The sequence below is a fragment of the Chaetodon auriga genome, chromosome 3 (assembly GCF_051107435.1).
Source record: "Chaetodon auriga isolate fChaAug3 chromosome 3, fChaAug3.hap1, whole genome shotgun sequence".
Classification (NCBI taxonomy): Eukaryota; Metazoa; Chordata; class Actinopteri; order Chaetodontiformes; family Chaetodontidae; genus Chaetodon; species Chaetodon auriga.
In genome coordinates, this window is record NC_135076.1 from 21,813,405 (window position 1) to 21,820,160 (window position 6,756).

Here is a 6,756-nt window from a genome sequence, read left to right on the forward strand (position 1 = left end):
ATCAGTGAAATTCAATATTTGTTGCAACATAACAGAATATGAAACAAGATGAGGAACCTTTGCTCTTACTTCACACTGGATAGTAATAGAGATGCACTGATACTGATAGCAGATATCGGTCCAATACTGACTCTAATAGCTGGATGGGGTATCGGTGGCAGCGGGCCGATCTGATAGCAGATACCATTACTTTAACAAATAACATCTGTACATTTATATCTGTGTATTTATTTGTTCCATTTTGTTTGACAGACTTAGGAAAGCAATGTTTAAATCGAGCCTGATGTTGCCTTATACATAAGAGAACCATCCCAGTCTCTTGCACACAGGGAGGCATACAGCTTATTAAACACTGGTATCGGATTGGATCTCGGTGTGGGCCGATACCTGAAGCCCAGGTGTTGGTATCGGGACTGAAAAAGTCAGATCGGTGCATCCCTACGTAGTGAGATATAGTTACTCATGTAGCAGAAGGTGTACTGGCTGGTTTATTGACACCCCTTAAATTTCGGTTATGTTCATGATTTGCAGTATATTAATATTTATTTTAAAATTGTGGCTACTTACTGTTGAGCAAAGTGGTACAAAAGTGATGAAATTGCTGTTCCGGCGGCCATCAGTAACTAATATTTCCTTTCTTTGCTACTAACTAGAGCAAAACCAATTGAGTTCCTGTTCTGAGTGATTAAAAGAATTCTTCAGGTGTCCTTCAGTGTTTCTCTTCTAACATCAGATGTTTAACATATCAATTAAATTATGTTTGTTCACTTCAAAAATGAGCTTTTTTTGGTATTTTGTGACGATAATCGGGCATATTCAGCTTTCATTGTGAATGAATGAACTGAACATAATGAAGCGTATGATTTGAAGTCCGAACACAATGTTCTGATTTCAGCCTGAATATATTGTGAATTAGCAGCATTTCGAGGGGTGCCAATAATGCTGAGCAGAGCCAGGTACATTTTCATTTTTTTTAGGAAGACCCCATGAAATTCATTTAATGAGATGGTGCTCTGTGTAGACATTAGTCACTAGTAGAGACCCAGTGCTGTCAAAGAGTTGTGACGACACTGTTTTAGTGCTTTAGTGAAGCTGAATCCAGACGTACCTGAAACACAGTAAGACTCAACTAATTTCTATGTTTCTTAACATTTTCTTCAGTCAATTGGGTGAATCACACTACCACGCGGGACAGCAGCAGAAATACTCTTACAGCAGGAATTTTTAACTCTTCTTAAGCTAAACTTATTCGTATTTATCTCTGCTGTTGGGAAATGCAGGTTTAAGCAACTGTTTAGGACTCGTGGACACACGTATGTGGAATTGTACTGCGTTTAGTTCACGCACACGCACACGTACACACACTCATGCATGCAAATCCTCACACACTGACAAAACCATTAACCATAACCACAACATACTACTGGACGCTCTTCACACCGTTTTTCTTTTTTTTTGTTTTTGTTTTGATTTTAATTTGTGTCATTTGTTTTTGTAAACAATGTTTGTACTGTGAATGTGATTCATTCTCCGACTGTATAGTTGTGTATAATTTAGATTATTATATTTATGCCGTCAGTCTCTCAAATTTGCCTTGGTATTTGTTTTTCTTTTGTTTTTTTTTTTTCCTTTTTTTTGTAAACCTGAAATGTGTTGACATTGTAGAATGCAACAGTGTGTGTACTTGACTCACAGTCTGAAAACAATGGTGCTACATTTGGACTGTACCTGATCTTATTTATTCTGTAGTGAAAACGTCAAAAACAAATCGAATACTTGGTGCTGTACACAGGGACATTTGTAAAGCCTTTTTTTGGCATTTCCTTTCTCATATTTAATATGCTATTGTCTGGTTCTTTGAATGCCTAGTGTACAACTGTAGACACCACCTTTAGATAAAACTACTCTGCAACAGCTGGCTCAGAGTCAACAGGTGTGAGGACCTCTGCTCGTGCTTCTCATGCCACACTTTTTAACGTAAGTCAGCTCGCTTTGCTCTCAAGAGCGAGCTGCTTATCTGTCAGTGAACAAGACACACTGTTTTTGTACATAACTTTTGTTTTTCCTTGTTTGTCTCCATCATAAACAGAAAGGTATATATGAAATGTATCTATATACAGTCTAAATATATATGAGTATATATATATATATATATTATATATATATAAGTGAATAGGGGTGTTTTGGTGCTGCATTGTGACCTTAAACTCAACCTGTTAAACAGGAGGCTTGAAGCCAAGGAGAGTGAAGCATTGCCACACAGACGGTGCCTAACAACGTGGTGACACAACCGCACCTGAATCCTTTACACGTACACACGCACACACACACACACACACACACACACACACACACCACAGAACTAGAAACTCCGAAGCTGTGTGTTTTTAAAACAACGGTGCTGTGGCTTGAACTCAACTAGATTCCGGCTCTAGAACTGTCTTCGCTTTTCTCCGATGTTTCTTTCTTTGTGTGTCTTTGCCGACCCAGATTCTGCAGGAAAAATGGTGCTTCTGTTTCCACACGATGGCAATTCAGATTTTACAAACGAGATCTTGACTGGTGCATACTAAACCACGCGTCAACCTCTTACACACACTGTCTGTCTTACTGTCAAGGCCCTTCCTTGTAATGTGAGCGTATTGTGTAATTGCAGAGATATGCTGATGTAAAACACTTGTGTTAGGGTGTGTGTGTGTCACTCAGTTAGAAGTGAGAGCAGCCAAGCTTCCTTTTCCTGATAGTGGGATTACACTTAAGCTCAGTTTGTGTGTGTGCGTATGTGTGTGTGTGTGCGTGTGTGCGTGCGTGCTTTTTTTTTCCACTCGCCAGTGCATATCTAAGGGAAAATTAGACTAATAATGAAAGCTTTATTGTAAACTCCTGTCCTGTGCACTCACTCTGTAAACACAAATACATTTCTCACCTGCGAGTGAAGAGAAGAAAGTCGTTTTAGAACATAATTAGAGACTATAGTCAATTTGTTACCAGCACTGAGAGGTCTTTTGTAATTATTGTTGATGCTGTTTTGGTTTTCTTATTCTTGGTGTTTGATACAATTGCAGTTACATGTTATGCTTTTAATGGTGTCTTCAGATTCCTGTCAGTTTTTAATACTACTAGTCAGACAGACAGCACGGTGCTCTCCTTCACTTAAAACAAGGAAATTGCAGCTATTGATAAATACTACTCTTTTTCCTGTTGTGCTGCAGGGTTTTATGGTTTAATAATCGTCAACACGAGCTTGCCTGGCGGCTTTCTTGCAGTCCGGTCTAACCTACGGAGGTTTCTCTAATCTGGAGGGGCGGTGCGGTGTATGTTCACGTGAGAATAGTTTGTGGGAGCGGCAACGATTACGTTCATTACAGATTTCAACCAGTTTTGTAGCTACTTGTACAATCAGTCAAAGGGGTGAGGTGCTGTTATTCAAGTCCTTTGGTGCATGAGCATGATTTGAATTAAAGCTTCTATGCAGTTCTCCAGCATTCTCCATCCTAGTGCATCATTGATCTGTGAGAGCGTTGCAGTCGAGGCCGTTTACTCGAAATCCTGCCAAAGGTCGTAACTCAGGAACTTCCCAGATTGCTTGAAATCATGTAATGATGTAAAGAATTTTCTTTAAACTACTGCATGTCACGAACATATTCAGCATCTTGTGGTATGACGAAGTCCCTCTCTAACCCGACTCAGGACCAGGACAACCCCTCAGCAAGTGTATTTTAAGGTAAAATTTGCCAGCTGTCTCGTCAGACGTCCTCAGATTCATTCTCACTGTCTCATACATCCAGCCTCTCCGGTGAAATCCAGCTTTATGAAGCTTTATGAGTCGGTCTGGTCTCGAGAAGCTGTGAAATGGCGACAACTTTCAGCATCTTCCTCATCTCACAAATGCCTCTGTCTAGATCTGTGTCTCTAAGAAGGAGGTCCACTGTCCTCTGCTGGGGTTATTCCCATTCGCTTGGGGGGTAAACCGACACTGGACAGGTGACCTACAGTATGTGTATAGTGATCTCTGATCGGTGCAGCCAGGGCAGGTTTGAGGTGCAATAACGGCAAACCTACTTTCCACAAGGCCCTGGTTTTAATGATAAAATTGTTACTGTTCGATGTTGGTGCTTTTATCCTAAGATGTTATAATGAAACAAATGGAATTAATGTTTTTTTTTTTCTGCGTTTTATGATTATTAATAAAAATGTTTCATAAAATATTTGGGTTAATTGTCTGATTCCGTTTCGTTTTCCCTCGTGGGAGACGAGTAGAGCACGCTGTGGTTTACGCATCATGAATTTACGTGTTTTCTTTTAAAATTAGCCGGTGAAGAAAACCCGTGATGCCGAGGAAGCAAAGAGTCAGCAAGTTCTTTGAAATGTTTGAGAAACTGCTTTAAAAGGAGCGCTCTCACAAACAGCTTGAGCTCCAAGCACCATAAATTGAGGAAGTGTACACTTGTTTTGTGCCAGAGTGCCTGTAATCTCTCAGCTACGAGCCTGTGTACTGAAGCCCCTCACCTGGACCCACATGTGACAATGTCCACAACAGTTTTATCAACGCTCAGCAGACACGGACGGGATCCAAATAGCCCAACATTGTGAGCCACAGTATGTAGATGCCACTAATAGTGATAGATACTAAACTGAGAATGTACATATTTAGAGCCACTCCAGATTATGTTGTCGCTTTCAAATCCAGATTCCCACAGTACAGACATACAGAAATCTCCTCACCCTGCTGTCTTCCAAGAAATGGGAAGATGTGGTACCTGCCAAGAAATGTCCTACAAACACTGTTGATAACATGTTGCAGCCATAAGAGAATAATGAACGGTTCTTGTCATCCCTTGCTGAAGATTTGTGATGCACAAGAATGAGCCTTGGCTTTATCTCTTGGGATACACGAGACCTTGACTGTCTGCAAAACAAGGCTGCAGCTGCGAGAGTAGTGATGGGAGTGACAGCTCTTTGAAAGGAATCAGACGGGTCATGTGATCTGATCGTGTTCCCGCTCCTCTCTGAAAGCACCTGGTGTGTGTGTGTATGTGTGATGGCAAAATGTGCTCCTATTTTTAGTGTTTTCTACATTGTAGATTAATGCTGAAGATATCAAAACTATGAAATAACACATGGAGTTATTTAGATTCTTCAAAGTAGCCGCCTTTTGCTTTGACGTTCTCTCAGTCAGCTTCATGAGGTCGTCACCTGGAATCCTTTTCCAACAGTCTCTAAGGATTTAACATATATAATGAGCACGTGTTGGCTGTTTTTCCTTCACTCTATGGTCCAACGCATCCCAAACATCTCACTTTGGTTTAGGCTTGTGGAGGTCAGGTCATCTGATGGAGCCCTCCATCCTTAATGATAAAATAGCCCTCACACAGCCTGGAGGTGTGTTCTGGGTCATTGTCCTGCTGAAAAAACAGTTGATGGTCCCAGCAAGCACAAACCAGATGGGATGGCATGTCGCTAAAGAACGCTGTGGTAGCCTTCCTGTTTAAATATGCCTTTAATTTTGAATAAATCGCCAACAGTGCCACCACAAGTAACCCCCACACCATCACACCTCCTCCTCCATTCTTCAGAGCCACACATGCAGGTACCATTCAAACCAAAAACCTCACATTTGGATTCATCAGACCGTCAGTATAGACTTCCCTCTTGTTGGTCTCTTTGCAGTCATTCGACCGTGAAGGCCTGATTTCTCCCCTGAACAGCCGATGTTGAGTTTTGAACTCTGCGAAGCATTTATATGGGCTCTAATCTGAGGTGCCGCTAATTGGCAATTTCTAAAGCTAATGAACTTGTCCTCTGCAGCAGAGTAACTCTTGGTCTACCTTTCCTGTGATGGTCCTCATGAGAGCCAGTTTCATCAGAGCGTTTGATTGTTTTTGTGACGGCACTTAAAGATATATTCACAGTTCTGTCTGGACTCACTGACCTTCATGTCTTAAAGTAATGATGGACTTTCATTTCTTTTTACGTAGTTCAGCAGTTATTTACCATAATATGGCAAATGCAGTAGTCATATAGGGCTGTTTACTATATACCAAAACTATCTCTGTACAACAGAACGGATGGTCTCATACGCATTAAGAAGGAAAGAATTATTTTGTTACCTTTGGTAGAGCCAGGCTAGTAGTTTCCCCCTGCTTCCAGTCTTTATGCTATGCTAAGCTAAGCCTCTCTGTACTCCAGCTTTATATGTATTACACAGACATGAGAGTTGTGTTGATCTTCTCATCTAACCCTCAGTAAGAGAGTGTGTTTCCCAAAATGTTGAACTATTCCTTAAAACCACCTTGACCAAAGTGCTCTGTCCTGATGTTGAGAGCATCAACCTGAAACAAGGCAACGCTCAATGTTTTCTAGGAAATGTTCAGTCAGCTGGATGGTAATTATCATACACACTTAGAACTTCAGTTCTGCACTTCTAAGGTGTATTTTCACTGCAGAGCAAGTTCGACAGTGTTACATATCGCTTATTCATTTCAGCTGATTTCACCACTCTGCTCAGTTTGGTTGTTTTTATCAGCATCAGCACTGAAATTAATGCCTTGAATATAAATAGTTGCTGTACAGCCATGAAGGACACCTCTCACCTTCCAGTCCGAGACACAGTTTGTTTTATGGGGTCATGAGAAAGTCTCGAAAGCTACCAACCAAACTGCCTTCTGGAGGTGAAGAGCGCACATTTCTGCGCCGCGCACATCACAAATAGAATCCACAGTCTAAATAATCAAGGACACATGTTTCTATTTTAGC